We start from the raw sequence: 23,127 nt of genomic DNA, 5'->3' as shown, positions 1-23,127 counted from the left end.
GAGGCCAACGTGATATCCGCTACACTGCAGCCCATCAAAGGGTGAGAAACCACTGAATATAAAGGATGAGCTCACAAATATCAGGGGCAGTGCAGTCTGGTCAACGTCAAACCCCCCTTTCTTATTCAGCAGAGGCATGAACGGGAGTCAGATGCCACAAAGTTTAATTAAAGATATAAATACAAGTAAAACTTCCAAATCTTTTCACTGTAAAATTCTTTCACTTTATTTGAAATCCTACTGCGTTGAATCTGAAAATGATCACCATGGGATTTTATCTTCGCTGCTGATTCTAATTTCTCTGCACGGAAGGAATAACCGGTGCTGTTAAATTTGACAAAAGTTGCCCCAGATTCCTGGTGACATCGGCAATACAGTGTGTAAAATGGGTTAACATGCTGAAGAACATAAGAACAAAAGAAATAGGAGCAGGAGTCCGTCATACGCCCCTCGAGCCTGCTCCGCCATTTAATACGATCATGGCCGATGCGATCATGGACTCAGGTCCACTTCCCTGCCCGCTCCTCAAAGCACAGGACAAATGGTTGAAGTATCGACTGTCCCTCAGTTAGCATTTCTTTCATTGTGCAAAAGAAGGTGACGGGTTAATTAATGATGCTTTTCCGTGAACGCAACACAAAAGTTGAAGAAAAAAACATATGGTGACTGGCAGGTGAGCGTTGCTTCTGACACCTGGTGGGAATGGGCGGGGATTTTCAAGCCCCTTGAATTGTGAAAGCTTCATATAGAGGAACATCTCAAACACATTGTGTCGGCCTCGTGGCGCAACGGTAGCGCGTCTGACTCCTGATCAGAAGGTTGCGTGTTCAAATCACGTCGGGGTCACTGTTCTTTCAGAATTAATATTTTCTTTGCTGTTTGGCAATAATCAGACCCTTGTTCCAAGGTCTGTCTCATTGTTTCCCCAGTGTCAGGCAGAGATACGCCTGCTGCCCTTATTTAATTCATGTGCCAGGACACAAAAGTTCAAAATCAACTTGCAGGTGGCCACACACACCGCCGAGCGGTCGAAGGTGCTGTGATTAGATCGCAGTTTTCTCTGGAGGTGTGGGTTTGAATTCAACTTCTGACATTTCTTGTTTTTAATCATAAAACGAAACTCATTGTTTGACACCACGACCAACTCCTTAAAACTGGGATTCAGCAGTTCACCTGCTCGCTTAACATTTCCGTCTGACCTGGTGCTGAAAGTGGAGATGTTTCCGCAGTGTCGCGGTTAACACGTTCGCCTCACACGCGAAAGCTCACCAGGCGGGAATATTTTCTGTAGCTTTCTCCTCATGCATGCTCAGGGGCGAGTTTGTTCTCCTGTGAAAAGTTCATAAGATGATAAGCATGTAAGAATTAGGGGCCGGAGTACGCCATTCGGCCCCTCGAGCCTGGTCCACCATTCAAGAAGATCCTGGAAGTTCCTCGACAGCAAGTTTAAACATCTGGGGCAGAGCCAACAGGCGACTGTCTGCAATCAGTGAGAGAACGGTCTGTTTGGCAGAAGTCTGGCGAGCTCAGTCAGTGAAATATAAGACTTTTAATCTCAGGGTCGTGGTTTCGACACCAACATTGGACATTTACATTTTTCATAGAATTATAGAATGATCGAAGTTTGCAGCACATAAGGAGGGCATTTTGGCCCATCACTTCCACCCCGGCCAACAAGAGGCAATCCAGCTTCATCCCACTTTCCAGCTCTGGGTCCATAACCCTACAGGTTACGGCACTTCAGGTGCACATCCAAATACTTTTTACATGTGGTATCTGCCTCCGCCATTCTTTCAGGCAGTGAGTTCCTGACCCCCACAAACCTCTGCATGAAGAATTTTACCTTCAAATCCTCTTTAAACCTTCTACCAATTACTTTAAATATATGCCCCCTGGTTGTTGACCCCTCTGCTATCCACTATATCTCGGCCCCTCATAATTTTATACATCTCAATGTTGTCTCCCCTCAGCCTCCTCTGTTCCAATGAAAACAAACCCAGCCGATCCAATCTGTCCTCATAGCTAAAATTCTCCAAGCCTGGCAACATCCTCGTAAATCTCCTCTGTACGCTCTCGTACAATCACATAATTGCTGTAATACGGTGACCAGAACGACACACAGTACTCCAGCTGTGGCCGAACCAGTGTTTTATACATTTCAAGCATAACCAACCTGCCTCAGCCAATAAAGGTAAGCATTCCGTGCGCCTTCTTACCCACCTTATCCAACTGGCCTGCTGCCTTCAGGGATCTGTGGACATGCACTCCAAGGTCCCTTTGTTCTTCCACACTTCTCAATTTCCAACCATTTAATGTGTGTTTCTTTCCTTGTTTGCCCTCCCCAAATGCACAGCCTCACACTTCTCTGGATTAAATTAGTATCACCTGAAAACGTTTTAATCATACCTCCTATATTTAAGTTTTGATCATTGATGTTGCCACTAAAAGCCAGGGACCTAGCAGTGAGCCCTGTGGAACCCCACTGGAACCATCCTTCCAGTCCCAAACACTCCAATCAAACATTACCCTTTGCTTCCTGCCTCTGAGCCAATTTTGTATCCGACTTGCCACTTTGCCCTGGTCCCATGGGCTTTTACTTTCGTGACCAGTCTTCCATGTGGGAACTTGGTGAAAGCTTTGCTAAAATCCTTATATACTACATCATACGCACTGCCCTCATCAATCCACTTGGTTACCTCCTCAAAAAATTCAATCAAGTGAGTCAGACAAGACCTTCCCTGAACAAATCTCTGCTGACTATCAGTGATTAACCCATGTCTTTCTAAATGCAGAAATTAAATCATTGATAAATTTTATCCTGCTTTCACGGGAAAACACCATTAATTAACTGATGATCTTTGTTGTGCATGTATAAAATAAGTATACATCCTGTACACTCAATGTACAGTTGCATAAGACCATTGGATGTATCTTCACACTGTATACACTATGCTTGTACCACCAGAGGGTGCAACTGGTGGAGACCTCGGGGTCACCTGTACACGACAGGTAACCAGGTATAAAAGGGAGCTCACAGTACTGTACCCTCACTCAGGAGCTGCAATAAGTGGACGAAGGTCACCACAGTTCAAGTACAATACCTTACCTCGTGGAGTCATTACTAGAGTGCTTACAAACACAATAACTGGTGACGAGATTACGAATTTCCATGTGACAATGGCTAACCTTGGCACGTTTGAACAATTCGCCGATGGGGAAGATTGGGAGGCCTTTGTGGAAAGGCTCGAACACTTCTTTATTGTGAATGACGTGGGGGGAGACGACCCGACATCGCTGGCTGCGAAGTGCTGAGCTATCCTGCTCAGCAGTTGTGGGCCCACCGTCTATGGCCTTGTCAGGGACCTGCTCGTCCCAGAGAAGACAATAACATATGTGGAGCTCGTAACGCTGATACAGGAACAGCTCAAACCTATAGAGAGCATCCTCACAGCCAGACACCGGTTCTCTCGCCAAGAAATCGCAAAATATGCTGCAGACCTGAGACGATTGGCTGCACCATGTGATTTTAGCGATCACCTCACCGAAGTACTAAGGGACATCTTTGTTACTGGAATCGGTCACGAGGGCCTTCTCCACAGGCTGCTCTCTGCGGACACCACGGTCACCCTGCAGAAGGCAATTAATGTGAGCCAGGCGTTCATGATCTCGGCCTGCGATTCCAAGTCGATGTCTCACCCCCAGGACTCTAACCCAGCAAGTACTGTGAACCGAAAGTTGCCTTTTAGAGGCAGGGCTGCTGCTAGCAGTCTCTCTCAGGGAAGAGAGAACAGAACACCGAGTCCCAGAATCCTGAGTCCGCCGCATGGGGCCAACCGTGTGGAGGAAATCACAGGGCCCACTAGTGCCGCTATAAAGACTATACTTGCAAAGGCTGTAACATGAAGGGCCACCTCCAGCGAATATGCAAGAGAAATCATACTCACCGAGTCGATGAAGAGTTGGCTGATCATCCGGAGTCCAGAGACGATGAGGTGTACGGAGTGTTAACCTGCACCACCGAGAGCTCCCCGGTGAAAATGGAAGTTGAAGTCAACTATATGCCAGTCACGATGGAGGTGGACACAGGGGCGAGCCAGTCACTGATGAATCAGGCAGCCTTTCAGAAACTCTGGGACAATCCAATCAAACGAGCTAAAATGATCCCGATCGAAGTGAAACTGCTCACCTACACAAACGATACATCCCAGTCGTTGGCAGCGTGGATGTCCAGGTGTCCCATGGCGGCGAGATGCACAGGTTACCCTTGTGGATCGTTGCTGGGGATGGTCCAAAGCTATTAGGAAGAAGGTGGATGAAAAAGATCACTTGGAGCTGGGAAAAGCGCCAACCTCCAGCGATCGACATCCCCCATGACCCCGAAGTTGGATCCAGCACAACACCTGAAAAACCAACCACCCAACTCGACTGTGAGGTAACGACACAGACCGCTCAACCCAACGGTGAGTTGATCCAGCCCAAACAACCAGACCTCACCTTCCAGGCTCCAGTGGCAGGACTCCAGAGAAGAAAATTCACGCAGAAGATAACTTCCTGTCATCCGTGGCAGAGCCTGGGGAGAAAAGGATCACCGCAGCCTACCCCATGGAGAGAAAGAAGATTGCGTCTGAAGCACGAGGTGAAGGGCCTGAAGTCAAGATGGCGGCAGCCAGACCACAAGGGAGCAACACGTGATGCCGAGCTGCGAACCGGATTGGGGTAAAGATTGAAAGACCCTCTTAAACGAGACCGGCAACCCATCACAATTAAAGGGACAGTTCCACTCTGTATACAGCGATGATGGTGATACAAATGTAAAAGATGTAACTGACAATTTCAAGTTTGTAAATGTAACTAATCATGATAAGTCGGGCAATTGCGGTCAGAACCAATGTATTGTGAGAGTAAACGAAGTGATGACGTGCGATGCTGGGATTTACAAGCATGCCGACAAAACCAAGGGCAACCTCCCGTCAGCACCCAGGTCCCGCGATCATGTAGCCTGCCCCTCCGGGACCAATATGATACCCCAGGGAGTGTGGCCACACACAGAGGGAGCATAACAGCTGCAGGGCCAGTGATCAGCGGACGGCAAAGGCACCACGACCGGTACTCTGCCCCCGATCGGCTCTTACTCTCTGGCCACCAGGGCCAGTACTAGGAGCGAGAGGATATCACCCTCCTTCCCTCCCAACGGGACCTGGGATGACCAGGCTCCCACTATCGCTGAAGAGCAGCAGGGAGACACTGCAGCCCTCAAAGGAGGACAAGGAGGCCACACACTCCTGTGGCTCTGCCCATCACTAGGCAACGGCAAAGGCTCTGAGACTCAGCCAGGTGAGCGATCTGAGCCCACCCAGCTCCGTCATCAGACAATCTGGACGCAGTCTGGTTACTCTGGAACTAGTGTCCTCACCCACCTGCACCTACACAACCCAGGGGCAAGTCTGTGACACCACGTATGTACCTTACCTGTAAAATGTACTTGTTCCACTTCTGCAGAACCCAAACAGTGATGTAACTAATCCGATGTTTTTTTGTTCTTTCTGTCTGTACAGGTCTGCACATGCAGGTGTTGAGCCACACACAGGGTCTATGTTTGGGGGGGGGAATGCATGTATGTAGCCATGGACACACGTGGATCACACCCAGAACCCACTCAACCCCCACTGCAACCTCCAACGATCCACTGCTGAACATTTCCCAATGTCGTGGTAATAAGGACTTGGGGGTCCACAGGGAGAGAACCAAGCCAAAGCATTGACAAGGTGCAAGGGCTTTGGGCACTCAAGTCTCGGGCCAGAGCACACAATGCAAAGGCCAGTGGCACAAGACTAAGGGGAGAGTGATGTTGTGTCTGTATAATATAAGTATACTCTCTGTACACTCAATGCACAGTTACAGAAGACTACTGGATGTACCTTCACACTGTATACACTATGTCTGTACCACCAGAGGGTGCAACTGGTGGAGACCTCGGGATCACCTGTACACGACAGGTAACCAGGTATAAAACGGAGCTCCCCATACTGTACCCTCACTCAGGAGCTGCAATAAATGGACGAAGGTCACCACAGTTCAAGTACAATACCTTGCCTCATGGAGTCATTACTTGAGTGCTTACAGACACAATAGAAAGAGATTGAACATTAAATGGTCGGACATTGAGAATTGTAGAGGAACAAAGCGACCTGGGAGTGCATGTCCACAGATCCCTTAAGGTAGCAGGCAAGGTGGATTAGCTGGTTAAGAAGACATACAGAATGCTGGCCTTTATTAGCTGAGGCCTCGAATAAGAGAGCAGGTGGATTGTGCTTGAATATAAAACACTGGTTTGGCCACAGCTGGAGTACTGCGTGCAGTTCTCGTCACCACTTTACAGGAAGAAGACTGTGAACGCACTGGAGACTGACAGAGGAGATTTCGAGGATGTTATCGGGAGTGGAGAATCTTAGCTATGAGGACAGATTGGATAGGCTGGGGGTGTTTTTCTTGGAACAAAGTGGGCTGATGGGAGGCATCATTGAAGTGTATACAATTATGAGGGGCCTTGATATAGTGGATAGAATGGTCCCATTTCCCTTAGCAGAGGGGTCAACAACCATGGGGCATAAATTTTAAGTCATTGGTAGAAGGTATAGGGGGGATTTGAGGGGAAATGTCTTCACGCAGAGGGTTGTGTGGGTCTGGAACTCACTGCCTTGAAAGGGTGGGAGAGGCAGAAACGCTCACCATATTTAAAAAGTGCTTGGATGTGCACCTGAAGTTCCGTAACCTGCAGGGTTATGGACCGAGAGCTGGAAAGTGGGATTAGACTGGAGAGCCTGTTATTGGCCGGCACGGTCACGATGGGCCGAAATGGCCTCCTTCCGTGCTGTAAACTTCTGATTATATAATTCTATGAAAAATAATCACCAAACGTGGGGCTCGCACCTCTGACCCTGAGATTTAGTATCTCATAATCCACTGAGTGAGTTAGCTGGGCTTGTGCAAAATGCACCTTTTTGTCGTTGATTACAGCTCCGCCCCAGATGTTTAAACTTGCAGTCGAGGAACTGCCAGGATTTTCTTGAATGGTGGACCAGGCTCGAGGGGCCGAATGGCCTACTCCGGCCCCTAATCCTGACATGCTTATGATCTTCCGACATTTCACAGGAGAACAAACTCGCCCCTGAGCATGCATGAGGAGAAAGCTCCAGAAAATATTCCCACCTGGTGAGCTTTCGCATGTGAGGCGAACGTGTTCACCGCTACACTGCGGAAACATCTCCACTTTCAGCACCAGGTCAGATGGAAATGTTAAGCGAGCAGGTGAACTGCAAAATCCCACTTTTTAGGCTTTGGTCGTGGTGTCAAACAATGAGTTGCACTTAATGATTAAAAACAGGAAGTGTCAGAAGTGTGAGGTGAACCCACACCTCCAGACGATACTGCGACCTAAACACAGAACCTCGGACCGCTCGGCCATCCTGACTATTTAATGCTGTATGTGGCCAACTGCAGGTTTATTTTGAACTTTTGTGTCCTGTCACATGAAATAAAAGAGGGCAGCAGGAGTATCTCTGCCTGACATCGGGGAAACAGTGAGACAGACCTTGGAGCAAGGGTCTGGTTATTGCCAAACAGCAAAGAAAATATTAATTCCCGAATTACCCTGAAGAACAGTGACCTCGACGTGATCTGGGGTCAGACGCGCTACCGTTGCGCCACGAGGTCGATACAGCACATCGGAAATGTTTGACTATATGAAGGCTCACAATACAAGGGGCCTTAAAATCCCCGCCCATTCCCACCGGGTGTCAGAAGCAGCGCTCACTTGCCAGTCACCGTATGTTTTTTTGTCAATCTTTTGTGTTGCTTTCACGGGAAAGCATCATTAATTAACCAGTCACCTTCTTTTGCACAATGAAAGAAATGCTAACTGAGGCAGAGTCGAAACTTCAACCATTTTTTTCTGTGCTTTGCATAGAAACATAGAAACATAAAAACATAGAAACATAGAAAACAGGTGCAGGAGTAGGCCATTCGGCCCTTCGAGCCTGCACCACCATTCAATATGATCATGACTGATCATTCACCTCAGTACCCCTTTCCTGCTTTCTCTCCATACCTTTGATACCTTTAGCCGTAATGGCCACATTTAACTCCCTTTTGAATATATCTAACGAACTGGCCTCAACAACTTTCTGTGGTAGAGAATTCCACAGGTTCAGAATTCTCTGAGTGAAGAAGTTTCTCCTCATCTCGGGCCTAAATGGCTTACTCCTTGTCCTTAGACTGTGACCCCTGGTTCTGGACTTCCCCAACATCAGGACCATACTTCCTGCCTCTAACCTGTCCAATCCCATCAGACCTGTATATGTTCGATGCGATCCCTTGTCATTCTCCTAAATTCCAGTGAAGAAAAGTCTAGTTGATCCAGTCTTTCTTTACATGTCAGTCCTGCCCTCCCGGGAATCAGTCTGGTGAACCTTATCTGCACTCCCTCAATAGCAAGAATGTCCTTCCTCAGATTAGGAGACCAAAACTGTTCACAATATTCCAGGTGAGGCCTCACCAAGGCCTGCATCCGCGCACATACAGAGGCTGAATTACAGGACATAGTCGACGTAATTATGAAGCGTATGAAAGCATGAGCCTTACGCTAAACATCCGTAAGACAAAGGTCCTCCACCAGCCTGTCCTCACCGCACAGCACTACCCTCCAGTCATCAAGATCCACGGCGCGGCCCTGGACACCATGGACCACTTCCCATATCTCGGGAGCCTCCTATCAACAAGAGCAGGCATCGAAGACGAGATTCAACATGGCCTCCATGCGCCAGTGCAGCCTTCGGCCGCTTGAGGAAAAGAGTGTTTGAAGACCAGGCCCTCAATACTGCCACCAGGCTCATGGTCTACAGGGCTGTAGTAATACCTGCCCTCCTGTAAGGCTCAGAGACATGGACCATGTACAGTCGACACCTCAAGTTGCTGAAGAAATATCACCAACGATGTCTCCGCAAGATCCTACAAATCCCCTGGGAGGACAGACGCACCAACATCAACGGCCTTATTCAGGCTAACATCCTCAGCTTTGAAGCACTGACCACACTCGATCAGCTCCGCTGGGCAGGCCACATAGTCCGCATGCCAGACACAAGACTCCCAAAGCAAGTGCTCTACTCGGAACTCCTTCATGGCAAACGAGCCAAAGTGGGCAGCAGAAACTCTACAAGGACACACTCAAAGCCTCCCTGATAAAGTGCAACATCCCCACTGACACCCAGGAGTCCCTGACCCAAGACCACCCTAAGTGGAGGAAGTGCATCCGAGAGGGCGCTGAGCACCTCGAGTCTCAACGCCGAGTGCATGCAGAAATCAAGTGTAGACAGCAGAAAGAGCGTTCGGCAAACCTGTCCCACCCATCCCTTCCCTCAACGACTATCTGTCCCACCTGTGATAGGATCTGTGGCTCTAGTATTGGACTGTTCAGCCACCAAAGAACTCACATAACGAGTGGAAGCAAGTCTTCCTCGATTCCGAGGGACTGCCAATGTAGATTCCAAAATTCATGGAAACCCCCCAGTGTTTAGACTCACTGAAAAGGAAATTCGATTTAGGCCTATTAAACATAAAGTTTGCGATTCTAAAAAGCATATGGAAGAAATCTACAAGTCTTAACCAAGTTTGGGATTTTAAAAGGCATGTTTGGGCCTGTGGGGAAAAGCTGCAGTGACAGAGGGGTGGGATTTAGAGTTTGGATATTGTAGCTAATCAGTTTGTCTGGGGGAGCTCTTTAACCATAGTCAGACCCCCAGAAAACATTAGCATTTATACAATCGACCACGGAAGAAACATTATCCACCCCACCCACAGGATCCAAATATCACATCCATATTCCAACACCTTATCAACATGTATAGAAATATCTGGCTCAGCTCAGACTTCCCGAAGCCAAAGCAGTGCAATTACAATGGACAAGAGTTCATCAGTTCATAAATAAGGAGTATCACCATCCCAAAGTCTATCAACACCAGATTAAAACATTTAATAAAGTCTCAGTTAGCTAGTGCGCCAAAACTTATACAAAGAAGACCACTTAAATCAATGGGCAGCAAAACTTAAACAAAAGAAACGTTAGATTTGGCACGAAGATTAAGCAGCCTCTCAGAGTATAACTGGGAGCCTATCGTACCAAGAGCAACCTATTTTTCTGAACTTTGCAACAACAAGATCAAGATCGAGAGCACACGGCGAGAAAACACAGGAAGAGACATCACGACATCGGAGAAAAGAACTTCAAAAAACCAATCAGTGGAACATCAATACCAACTGACTTGGTAACAGGCATCAACCGGACCACCGCGACCGACGGACCCAACCATGAAAATCAACCACTAGAAAACCGGGGTCCATGCAAGTTTTCCACTCTACAATTTGTGCCTCGACTGTCCAGCAGGTAAAAATGACCGAAACAACTTAAAACCCTATTGATGACAAAGGATACCGGCTTCGGGACAGTCAGAATACTTCGTCACAGACAAGGCACCGGAAGGCTGGAAGGTAGATCACACCGGTTGTGGGAGAGCTGGTTGGTGGTGACATGGAAGTGTCTGCAGTGTGCGGGACCAGACTGCTTCCACACATCCACAATGAATGTCCCACCCTTTATTTGGGAAAAGTACAACTGAGAGTGGACAAGTTCCATCCCGGTCAGAGCAATCTGAAGCTTTAACTGACTGACACCCGAGTTTGGGATTGTAATGTCTGTCAGCATGTAATGCTTGTAGCTCCACACTGTGGATGTGGACGTATTGTGTACTGCAACTGTATAGTTTATCATTAAACAGAATAGGCTCTTTCCGGAGAGTTCCGAGAGAGCAGCCTGCATGTTAGGAAGCTGTGTGTGCTGTGCTCTGTGAAGATATCACAGGGATGTCTCGCAATATGTGCATCTATCAGTCTCTGTGGTGCAATGGATTAGTGCATTCAGCTATTAACTGCAAGGTTGGTGGATCGTAGCCCATTCAGGAACAAAGCCTTTAATTGTTTTTCCCTGAGGATTCGGTGCCGTGCAGTTCCAGGTTGTCATTGTGCGTTTTGGCTGCACGAATATATTCCGCAACCATTGCCAGCTGTGCTGTTATCAAGTTATACCAACTGTTACTTGCATTTTCGCGTGGTTGTTCATTGTCTCGTCGCCAATTGATACGCTCATAATAAAGAATGAAACTGAGTACAGTGAACAATGAGTAAGTGTGACATTAGCTCCTTTAATAAAACTCCAGAGTGCTTTTATACCGTGCTGCCAAGGGATGCTGGAATCCCTTGGGACTCCAACAGGTCGGCCCTCAGGTCGTGGTGTGATACAGATCGCTAAGGGTTAAATACATAACACAAGGTGTGTACAGAAATCAACCATCAAAAGCCCTGTCATTAACCACAGGGGTTTCCGGCAATTTTCTGATCGCAAAGCGCTTTCAGTCCTTGTCCTTAAAATTGCAGATGTGGGAATTGGGGAGTTTAATGACTTTGAAAGGAGAACATTGTTGTTTGGTGCAGTTCCGGTCAGAGAAATGTTTGTGAAAGGAACTTTTTGCAGAGAGAGGGATTGAGCATTTCAGCTTGTTGCTGAACACTTCTCTCTGGGCACTGAGCTGCGCAGCAGTTTCCGTAGTGTAGCGGTTATCATGTTTGCCTCACACGCGAAAGGTCTCTGTTTCGAGCCTGTGCGGAAACATTATTTGTGAAGCAAAAACTTGTCTGCAATAAAATTTAACAAAAGCTGTCCGGGATACATTGTCGCATGAGCAATTAACATTTTAAAACTAATCACCTCAAATACAGAGCGTGCAAAATCAGATCGGGGATAAAACTTCTTCAAGTGTTAAAGTTTCACTAATGATTAAAGTTCACTTTTTGAAATTTCGATTGTCCCTGTTCGCATTTCTTTCATTCTGTGAAACAACACTATCGGTTTATACCATCAGATCTAAGTTGCATTTGAAACCCACAAACAACTCATTAATTATTCGCTCTTCCCCAGTTCCAGAGCTCAGAGGGTTATTGTCCATCCCTGGGATGCAAACTACCTCGGACCCGGGGCAAAGCTCCTCGTGCACCGAGCACAGGCTCAAGAAAACCTTGGAGGAGAGGATATCCCGATCACTGGGCCTTCCAGCAACACAGAACAAGCGCCCGGTCTGAAACTTTCCCGAGTAATAACTTGCAACTAAAGCATCCAACAGTCAGGATGGCCGAGCGGTCTAAGGTGCTGCGTTCAGGTTGCAGTCTCCTCTGGCGGTGTGGATTTGAATCCCACTACTGACATTCAGTGTTTTTAATTACAAACTCATTTGTTTTGACACCACTCTGATGTGCTTTGGGACATCCATCGAACTTCATAACATTACTCCACTTCAATGACAAACGGTGATATCAAAGTTACTTCCCAAACCGGGAAACGATCCCGGGTGGCTGCAGCGAAAGGAATGGTTTTGTGAAGCATTGAAAGGTGCCCTCTAAATATCTCTAAATAATAGAAGATAATGTGTTCATTAATGATGTTTTTCCATAAAAGCAACATAAATTTTAAAGAACAGTAATTGACTAACATGGGGCTCAAACCCACGACCCTGAGATTAAGAGTCTCATGCTCTACCGACTGAGCTCGCCAGGCTTCTCAACATCTACCCTGTCAATCCCCTTCAGAATATTGTCCGTTTCAACGAGATCACCTCCCATTCTTCGAAACTCCAGAGAGTATCGGCATATTCTACACAATTTCTCATCATAGGACAGCCCTCTCATCCCAGGAATCAATCTGTTGAACCTCTGTTGCACCATCACCAAGGCAAGTATATCCTTCCTTAGATAAGTACCATGGGCGAATATCCTGTTTTTCTGATGATTCTACGGTTGTATAAAAAGTTATTAAAATTCAACAGTCGCTGGGCAAACATATTTGTATTTCCTTCAGTGTGCAATACATGTGGGTGCATTAATGCTGATTGAAACAATTATTCAGTATTTCACCGACTTGAATTATTTTTAATCAACTTGCTCTGTAACAATGCTTTCCCTGACCGAAAATGAAACACTGACCACAGCAATGAGAACACCAAACCCTAACCACTAGACTGCCAGGGAGCACTGTTTGCAGTTGCCCCATAGTACCGAATATATAGCCCACAGTACAAGAGTAAGGAAGTCTTGCTACAATTGTACAGGGCCCTGGTGAGACCACACCTGGAGTACTGCACAGAGTTTTGGTCTCCTTATCTGAGGAAGGACACACTTGCCGGGGAGGTGGTACAACAGAGGTTCACCAGATTGATTCCTGGGATGAGAGGACTGTATTAAGTTGAGAGATTGTGTAGAATGGGCCGATACTCTCCGGAGTTTAGAAGAATGAGAGGTGATCTCATTGAAACACACAATATTCTGAAGGGGATTGACAGGGTTGATGCTGAGAGGTTGTTTCCCCCGGGCTGGAGTATCTAGAACCAGGGGGCACAGTCTCAGGTTAAGGGGTCGGCCATTTAAGACAGAGATGAGGAGGAATTTCTTCACTCAGGGGGTTATGAATCTGTGGAATTCTCTGCCCCACAGGCCTGTGGATGCTGAGTCTCTGAATATATTCAAGGCTGCGTTCGATAGATTTTTGGAGTCTCAGGGAATCAAGGGATCGGGAGATCGAGCGGGAAAGTGGAGTTGAGATAGACGATCAGTCATGATCACAATGAATGGTGGAGCAGGCTTGAGGGGCCGTATGGCCTACTACTGCTCCGATTTCTTATGTTGTTATCTGTACTGGCACTGTGAAATAAATTTCCATTAGTCCCATTCCCCAGCACCCTGCAAATGTTTCTATTTCAACTATATTTTCCTTTGGAAAGTTAATATTAAATCTGCTTCCAAAACCCTGTCAGGCAGAAAAATATTCACATTAATTTTATACAGCCCCATTTTAGACATTACTTTCCCTGCTTTGCATGTCATGCGTGGGCAAATGCATGGCAGATGAAGTATGATGTGGATAAATGTGAGGTTATCCACTTTGGTGGTAAAATCAGAGAGACAGACTATTATCTGAATGGTGACAGGTTAGGAAAAGGGGAGGTGCAATGAGACCTGGGTGTCATGGTATATCAGTCATTGAAGGTTGGCATGCAGGTACAGCAGGTGGTTAAGAAAGCAAATGGCATGTTGGCCTTCATAGGGAGGGGATTTAAGTACAGGGGCAGGGAGGTGTTACTACAGATGTACAGGGACTTGGTGAGGCCGAACCTGGAGTATTGTATACAGTTTTGGTCTCCTAACTTGAGGAAGGACATTCTTGCTATTGAGGGAGTACAGTGAAGGTTCACCAGACTGATTCCCGGGATGGCGGGACTGACATATCAAGAAAGACTGGATCAACTGGGTTGTATTCACTGGAGTTCAGAAGAATGAGAGGGGATCTCAGAAACATTTAAAATTCTGACGTGGTTCGACAGGTTAGATGCAGGAAGAAAGTTTCCAATGTTGAGGAAGTCCAGAACCAGGGGTCACAGTTTAAGGATAAGGGGTAAGCCATTTCGGACAGAGATGAGGAGAAACTTCTTCACCCAGACAGTGGTGAACCTGTGAAATTCTCTGCCACAGAAAGTTGTTGAGGCCAATTCACTAAATATATTCAAAAACGAGTTAGATGTAGTCCATGCTACTAGGGGGATCAAGGGGTATGGCGAGGAAGCAGAAATGGGGTACTGAAGTTGCATGTTCAGTCATGAACTCATTGAATGGCGGTGCAGGCTCAAAGGGCCGAATGGCCTAATCCTGCACCTATTTTCTATGTTTCTATTTTTCTGTGAATTATTATCTTGTCTCATTTTACACACTGCATTTTAGGACATTGCTTTAAAATGTTTGGTGCCTGAGGCACCAGCCATTGTTAGATATAGTCACACACCATCCTGACTTGGAAATATATCGGTCGTTCCTTCATCGTCAATGGGTTAAAAGTCTCGAACTCCCTCCCTAACAGCTCTGTGGGAGCATCTTCACCACACGGACTGCAGCGGTTCAAGATTGTGGCTCACCACCACCTTCTCAAGGGCAATTAGTGTTGGGCAATAAATTCTGGCCTTGCCAGTGACACCCAGATCCATTGAACTAATATAATAAAACACTATTTTAGGAGTCTGGTTCTAAATATTCTTTGCTGACGACACCAGGAATCTGGGGCAACTTTTGTCAAATTGGGCTCAAAACTGGAGCGGTAATTCCTACCGTACACAGAAAATAGAATCAGTATTGAAGATAAAATCACATGGTGCTCATTTTCAGAATCAACGCAGTAAGATTTGAAATAAAGTGAAAGAATTTCACAGTGAAAGGATTTGGAAATTAAATGTGACTTGTATTTCGCTCTTTAATTCAACTTTGTGGCGTCTGTCTGCCATTCATGTCTCTGTTGAATAAGGAAGGAGGGGTTTGACATTGACCAGACTGCAGTGTTCCTGATATTTGTGGGCTCATCGTTTATAATGAGATGTTTCTTAACTATTGGTCAGTGCCCACTTTAGCTCAACCGTTGCTTCGTAGTACCAACTTTGTGAAAAGTTTGATTTTGTCTGAATGCACTTGCTGTCTGGTGTTTTTGTTGTCATTTTCAATCCCCTTCTTTCGCACTGAAACAAATTGTAACCGTGTTTTTAAATTAGTAGTGCGAGATTTTTGCATTGCATATTTAAATGCTTCACAAAACCTTTCCAATCACTTCAGTTACCAGGGTTCGATTCCCAGTTAGGGAAGTAATTTTGCTACCACTAAGTGAAGTAATTTAATTAAATTACACAGATGACCCAAAGCACTTCAGACTGGTGTCAAAACAAATGCGTTGATAATTAGAAAGAAGGAATGTCAGAAGTTGTACTTGAGTTTCTGGGATGGAGTATAAATAATCCTCTGTGCACTGGAACTGGGAAGGGTGAATAATGAATGAGTTGTTTCCGGGTTTGAAATGCGGCTTAGATCTGCTGGTATTAACCGACAGCATTGTTGAGCAGAATGAAAGAAATGCTAACATGATCACTGAGGGTCAGTCGAAACTTGAACAACTTCATTTTAATAATTTGTGAAACTTTAATCATTGAGGAAGTTTTATTCCCTTTCTGATTTTACACAGTCTGTATTTTAGGAGACTGGTTTTAAATGTTCATTGCTCATCATGGAATCAGAGAAGTTTACAGGACGGAAGGAGGGAATGAACAATTAAAATCAGTTTTTGTTACAAAAATAACATTTTCATTTGGGCTCGAACCAGGGATTTTTCGCAGGTGAGGCGAACATGATAACCGCTTCACTAAAGAAACTGCTGCTTAGTGCAGTGCCCAGAGAGAAGTGTTCAGCGACAAGCTGAAATGCTGAATCCGTTTCTGAAAAAAATTCTTTTCACAAACATTTCTCTGACCGAAACTGCACAAAACAAAAATGTTCCTTTCAAATGTGCCAATTATTTTCGTTTTGCTTTTATTTTGCTTTCATGGGATAAAATAATTAATGATTCGATAATCTTTTACACAATGAAAGAAATGCTAACTGAGAGAATGTCAATCCGTCAATAATTTGTTCTGTGCTCTGCATGTTTGTAATGTCGCCAAGTTTTCTGATGATACAAAGATAGGTGGGAAAGCAAGTTGTGAGGAGGACGCAAACAATCTGCAAAGCGATATTCATAGGCTCAGTGGGTGGGCAGAAATTTGTCAGATGGAGTATAATGTGGGAAATATGAGGTTATCCACTGTGGTAGCAATAATAAAAAAGCAAATAATTATTTAAATGTGGACAGATTACGAAATGCTGCGGTGCAGAGGGACCTGGGGGTCCTTGTACATGAAACACAAAAGGTTAGTATGCTGGTACAGCAAGTAATTAGGAAGGCAAATGGAATGTTATTCTTAATTACAAGGGGGATGGAGTATAAAAGCAGGGAAATCCTGCTACAACTGTACAATTGTGAGACCACCAAGTGCAGAAACTCTAAAGGAATATAAGAAGTGCAGGGATGCAATTAAAAAATATATCAGGAAGGCAAAGAGAGAGCATGAAAAAATGTTGACAAGTAAAATCAGGAAAAACACAAACACAAAGACATTAAGTGTAAGAGGATAACTAGAGAAAGAGTGGAGCCTATTAGAGACCACAAAGGAAATCGGTGTGTGAAGGCAGAAGACGTGGCTATGATTCTTAATCGATACTTTGCCTCTTTTTCACAAAAGAGAGGGACTGTTGATGTAGCACTTCAAAGACCGGACCTCGTCCGGGTGAAATGTGCCCGCACTGTCTCAGTTGCTTTTCGACCGAGAGCACCTCTGGTTCTTCTAAAGAGTCGAGTCGAGTAGGTCTCAATTCAACATCAGCTCTTTATTTCTCCAGCATATGTTTTAGAAATATATTAAGAGCAATGGATAACTAAAGAAAGGGTGGGTCTATTAGATACCATGAGGGTAATCGGTGTGTGGAGGCGGAAGATGTGGGGATGGTTCTGAATGAATACTTTGCGTCTGTTTTCACAAAAGAGAGGGGCGATGCAGACACTACTATCAAGGAGAAGAATTGTGAAATATTAGATGAAATAAACATCGTGAGAGATGAGGTATTAAGAGGTTTAGCAGCTATGAAAGTGGATATCCCCAGGCCCAGATGAAATGCATCCCAGGCTGTTAAGTGAAGCAAAAGAGGAAATAGCAGAGGCTTTGACCATCATTTTCCAATCCTCTCTGGCTTCAAATGTGGTGCCAGAGGACTGGAGGGCTGCTAACGTTGTACCTTTGTTTAAGAAGGAAGAAAGGGAGAGACCGAGTAATTACAGGCCAGTCAGCCTAACCTCGGTGGTGGGTAAATTATTGGAAAAAACCTAAAGGACAGGATAAATCTTCACTTAGAAAGACACGGATTAATCAAAGACAGTCAGTACGGATTTGTTAAGGGAAGGTCGTGTCTGACTAACTTGATTTAATTTTTTGGGAAGGTAACCAGGAGGGTCGATGAAGGCAAAGCATATGATGTAGTGTGTATGGATTGTAGCAAAGCTTTTGATAAGGTCCCACATGGCAGACTGGTCACAAAAGTAAAAGCCCATGGAATCCAGGGCAAAGTGGCAAGTTGGATCCAAAACTGGATCGGAGGTATGAAGCAAAGGGTAATGGTTGGTGGGTGTTTTTGAGACTGGAAAGATGTTTCCAGTGGGGTTCCACAGGGCTCAGTACTCGGACCCTTGCTTTTTGTGATTTACATCAATGATCGACATTTGAATATAGGGGTTATGATTGAGAAGTTTGCAGATGATACTAAAATCTGCGGTGTGGTTAATAATGAAGAAGAAAGCTGCGGAATGCAGGAGGAAATCAATCAACTGGTCAGGTGGGCAGAACAGTGGCAAATGGAGTTTAATCTGGAGAAGTGTGAGGTCATGCATTTTGGGAGGGCTAACAAGGAAAGGGAATACACATTAAATGGTAGGACACTGAGAAGTGTAGAGGAACAAAGGGACATAAGAACATAAGAACATAAGAAATAGGAGCAGGAGTCGGCCATACGGCCCCTCGAGCCTGCTCCGCCATTTAATACGATCATGGCTGCTCCGATCATGGAATGGGTCCACTTACATGCCCGCTCCACATAACCCCTTATTCCCTTATCGTTTAAGAAATTGTCTATATCTGTCTTAAATTTATTCAACGACCCAGCTTCCACAGCTCTCTGGGACAGCGAATTCCACAGATTTACAACCCTCTGAGAGAAGAAAGTTCTCCTCATCTTAGTTTTCAATGGGCGGCCCCTTATTCTAAGATTATGCCTCCTAGTTCTAGTCTCCCCGAACAGTGGAAACATCCTCTCTGCATCCATCTTGTCAAGCACCCTCATAATCTTATACGTTTCGATAAGATCACCTCTCATTCTTCTGAATTCCAATGAGTAGAGGCCCAACCTATTCAACCTTTCCTCATAAGTCAACCCCCTCATCTCCGGAATCAACCTAGTGAACCTTCTCTGAACTGCCTCCAAAGCAAGTATATCCTTTCGTAAATATGGAAACCAAAACTGCACGCAGTATTCCAGGTGTGGCCTCACCAATACCCTGTATAACTGCAGCAAGACTTCCCTGCTTTTATACTCCATCCCCTTTGCAATAAAGGCCAAGATTCCATTGGCTTTCCTGATCATAAATTTAATTTAAGACAGCGATAGACAGTTTCTTAACTGATAAGGGAATAAGCGGTTATGGGGAGCGGGCAGAGAAGTGGACCTGAGCCCATGTTCGGATCAGCCATGATCGTATTAAATGGAGGAGCAGGCTCGAGGGGCCGTATAGCCTACTCCTGCTCCTATTTCTTATGTTATGTTCTTATCACTTGCTGTACCTGCATACTAACCTTTTGTGTTTCATGCAAAATTACCCCAGGTCCCACTGTACTGTAGCTTTTTGCAATCTTTCTCCACTTAAATAATAACTTGCTCTTTGATTTTTTCTACCAATGTTCATAACCTCACACTTTCCAACATTGTACTCCATCTGCCAAATTTTTGCTCACCTCACATCGCCTGTTTATGTCCTTTTGATGATTTTTTGTATCCTCTTCACACATTGCTTTTCCTCCCATCTTTGTATCATCAGCATACTTGGCAATGTTACACTCGATCCCTTTACCCAAGTCATTAATATAGATTGCAAATAGTTGGGGCCCCAGCATCGATCCCTGCGGCATCCAACAAATTACTGATTGTCAAACCGAGAATAAACCATTTATCCCGACTCTCTGTATTCTGTTAGTTAGCCAATCCTCCATCCATGCTAATATATTACCGCCAATCCCGTGAACTTTTATCTTGTGCAGTAACCTTTTATGTGGCACCTTGTCAAAATGCCTTCTCGAATTCAAAATATATCACATCCACGGGTTCCCCTTTATCCACCCTGTTCATTACATCCTCAAAGAATTAATAATTGCTGTAATCACCATGAATACCTATACTTTCTGTGATAGACCGAGCTTACAGACTATCTGGCTTCTCCTGCCCTTTGCCGGACACGTGTTCCGGGTTTAATTTTACAAACTGTGTGAGTTCGCTGACCGCGGAGAGACGGTAGGAGCCTCTGTGGCCCCACTGTGAGGATGTGGAAGTGAACACGGTGGCTGGGTGATCCATGACATTTCTGTAAAGGGCAGCGGAGGAGAAGGATTGAGAACTTTCAGTGTGGGACAGAAGTTGTTTAAGGTGAGCCAACACATTCCTGATCAGCACAGAGGGAGCTCACTGGTCAGCTCCCCTTTCTTGCGGTTGTTGTGCCAGAGGTTTCTGTCATACAGCGGTTATCACGTTTTCTTTGCATGAGACAGGGCCCTGGTTCAATCCTGGCCACGAACTTTATGTTTCAACTTGCTTTAGAGGAACAATTAGAGGCGAGTTTATTCTCCTGGCAAATGCTGCCTGATCTGCTGAGATTTCCAGCATTTGTTGTTTTTATTTGCGATTTATTCTCCTGGCAAAAGGGCTCCCTTATTCCTTCATTGCTCTTTATTTCACTTCAGTAAATAGATAACTTTCAGTGAGAGAAAACGGATCCATCGGGGACCTTTCGTGTGTGAGGCCAACGTGATATCCGCTACACTGCAGCCCATCAAAGGGCGAGAAAACACTGAATATAAAGGATGAGCTCACAAATATCAGGGTCAGTGCAGTCTGATCAACGTCAAACCCTCCTTTCTTATTCAGCAGAGGCATGAACGGGAGTCAGACGCCACAAAATTTAATTAAAGACACAAATATAAGTAACACTTCCAAATCTTTTCACTGTAAAATTCTTTCACTTTATTTGAAATCCTACTGAATTGAATCTGAAAATGAGCACCATGGGATTTTATCCTCACTGCTGATTCTATTTTCTGTGCACGGTAGGAATAACCGGTGCTGTTAAATTTGACAAAAGTTGCCCCAGATTCCTGGCGTTATCGGCAATGAAGGTTTTGAACCAGAATCCTAAAATACAGTGTGTAAAATGGGTTAATATGCAGAAGAACATAAGAACATAAGAAATATGAGCAGGAGTCGGCCATACGCCCCTCGAGCTTGCTCCGCCATTTAATACGATCATGGCCGATCCGATCATGGACTCAGGTCCACTTCCCTGCCCGCTCCTCAAAGCACAGGACAAATGATTGATGTATCGACTGTCCCTCAGTTAGCATTTCTTTCATTGTGCAAAAGAAGGTGAGGGGTTAATTAATGATGCTTTCCCGTGAAAGCAACACAAATGTTTCAGAAAAAAACATAAGGTGACTGGCAGTTGAGCGCTGCTTCTGATACCTGGTGGGAATGGGCAGGGATTTTAAAGCCACTTGTATTGTGAAACCTTCATATAGACGAACATCTCTCACGTTCTGCGTAGGCCTCGTGGCGCAATGGTAGCGCGTCTGACTCCAGATCAGAAGGTTGCGTGTTCAAATCACGTCGGGGTCACTGTATTTTTGGAAATTGTTCTTCCAGAATTAATATTTTCTTTGCTGTTTGGCAATAACCAGACCCTTGCTCCAAAGTCTGTCTCACTGTTTCCCCGGTGTCAGGCAGAGATACGCCTGGTGCCCTCATTTATTTCATGTGACAGGACACTACAGTTCAAAATCAACCTGCAGGTGGCCACACCCAGCACTGAATAGTCAGGATGTCCGAGCGGTCTAATGTGCTGTGTTCCGTTCGCAGTCTCCTCTGGAGGTGTTGATTTGAATCTGACATTTCTTACTTTTTATCATTAAGTGAAACTCATTGTTTGACACCACAACTCACTCCAAAAAACTGGGATTCAGCAGTTCACCTGCTCACTTCACATTTCCGTCTGACCTGGTGCTGAAAGTGGAGATGTTTCCGCAGTGTAGCGGTTCACATGTTTGCCTCACAAGTGAAAGCTCACTGGGCGGGAATGTTTTCTGTAGCTTTCTCCTCATGCATGCTCAGGGGCGAGTTTGTTCTCCTGTGAAAGGTCATAAGATCATAAGTATGGAAGGATTAGGGGCCGGAGTAGGCCATTCGGCTCCACAAGCCTGGTCCACTATTGAAGAAGATCCTGGCAGTTCCTCGACAGCAAGTTTAAACATCTGGTTATGTTCCTAACATCATTTGAACCGCAGTGTTTCCGTAGCGTCGTTGTTATCACGTTCGCTTCACACGCGAAAGGATCCCGGGCGGAACGTGATTTTTGAGACTATTTTTGCTGTGAAATAAATTGAACAAAAGTCACTCCAGATTCCTTGTCACATGAGCAATAAACATTTTAAACCTGTCTCCTAAATACAGAGTGTTATGTCTTGAATAAAGAATCTGACCAGATACTGCAAACTGAAAGTAAGGTGTGACCGTCGTCCTTTATTACAAGTCTCCAGTGTGCCTCTCCAACCTGTGAGGCCTCCTGGTGTACAGTGCTCCCAAGAGATTGTGGGATCCCTTGGGACTCCAGTGGATGAGCCCTCTGATGGTTAAACAAGGTATTTACAGGTTTACATATGTAACAACACTCCCCCCGCACCGCTCCCCCCAGCCTCCCCAAAGTCAGTAGTGTAACTATTTACAATTTGAGTCAATCTGTGGCCTTCCTTTCCCTGGTTGAACTTCTCGGTGCAAATGCTGGTTTTGGTGAGTCATTTGTTGGGCCCTCGCTGGCCTGCTGGGCGTGGTGAGTCCTGCTGGGCTGCTGCGGGTGATGGGTTCTGCTTCGTGGTCAACCGCTGGGTTGAGTGCCACTTGTGTGTGTGTTGGAGGAGCGAAAAAGGTAGAGTCTATTGTGGGTTGTTCTGGATAGTCCGTGAATCTGAGTTTGGTTTGGTCCAAGTGTTTTCTGCAGGTGATTCCATATGAAAGTTTGACCAGGAACACCCTCCTTCCCTCTTTGGCCACGACAGTGCTGGGAAGCAACTTGGGACCTTGTCCATAGTTCAACATAAATACAGGATAATTAATCTCGATTTCGCGTGACACATTTGCTTGATCATGATATGTATTCTCTTGAAGCCGACTGCTCTCTACCTGTTTGTGTAGATCAGGGTGGTCTAACGAGAGCCTTGCCTTAAGTGCCCTTTTCATGAGCAGTTCCACGGAGGGAACGCCAGT

The 23,127-nt window shown here is 45.5% G+C and overlaps 3 non-coding genes across 3 annotated transcripts; 2 read left to right on the top strand and 1 right to left on the bottom strand.

Annotated features, from left to right (window-relative positions):
- Positions 1 to 774: 774 nt before the first annotated feature.
- On the top strand, positions 775 to 846 carry trnar-ccu (transfer RNA arginine (anticodon CCU)). The gene has a single exon. It is a non-coding gene; the product is annotated as a tRNA-Arg (tRNA).
- Positions 847 to 12,585: 11,739 nt separating this feature from the next.
- On the bottom strand, positions 12,586 to 12,658 carry trnak-cuu (transfer RNA lysine (anticodon CUU)). The gene has a single exon. It is a non-coding gene; the product is annotated as a tRNA-Lys (tRNA).
- An 8,756-nt stretch (positions 12,659 to 21,414) lies between these two features.
- Positions 21,415 to 21,486, top strand: trnaw-cca (transfer RNA tryptophan (anticodon CCA)). The gene has a single exon. It is a non-coding gene; the product is annotated as a tRNA-Trp (tRNA).
- Positions 21,487 to 23,127: the final 1,641 nt, after the last annotated feature.

Source organism: Pristiophorus japonicus, unplaced genomic scaffold (genome assembly GCF_044704955.1).
Source record: "Pristiophorus japonicus isolate sPriJap1 unplaced genomic scaffold, sPriJap1.hap1 HAP1_SCAFFOLD_42, whole genome shotgun sequence".
Classification (NCBI taxonomy): Eukaryota; Metazoa; Chordata; class Chondrichthyes; family Pristiophoridae; genus Pristiophorus; species Pristiophorus japonicus.
Note: the sequence above shows the minus strand (reverse complement) of the source record. Positions and strands in the feature narration are given on the sequence as shown.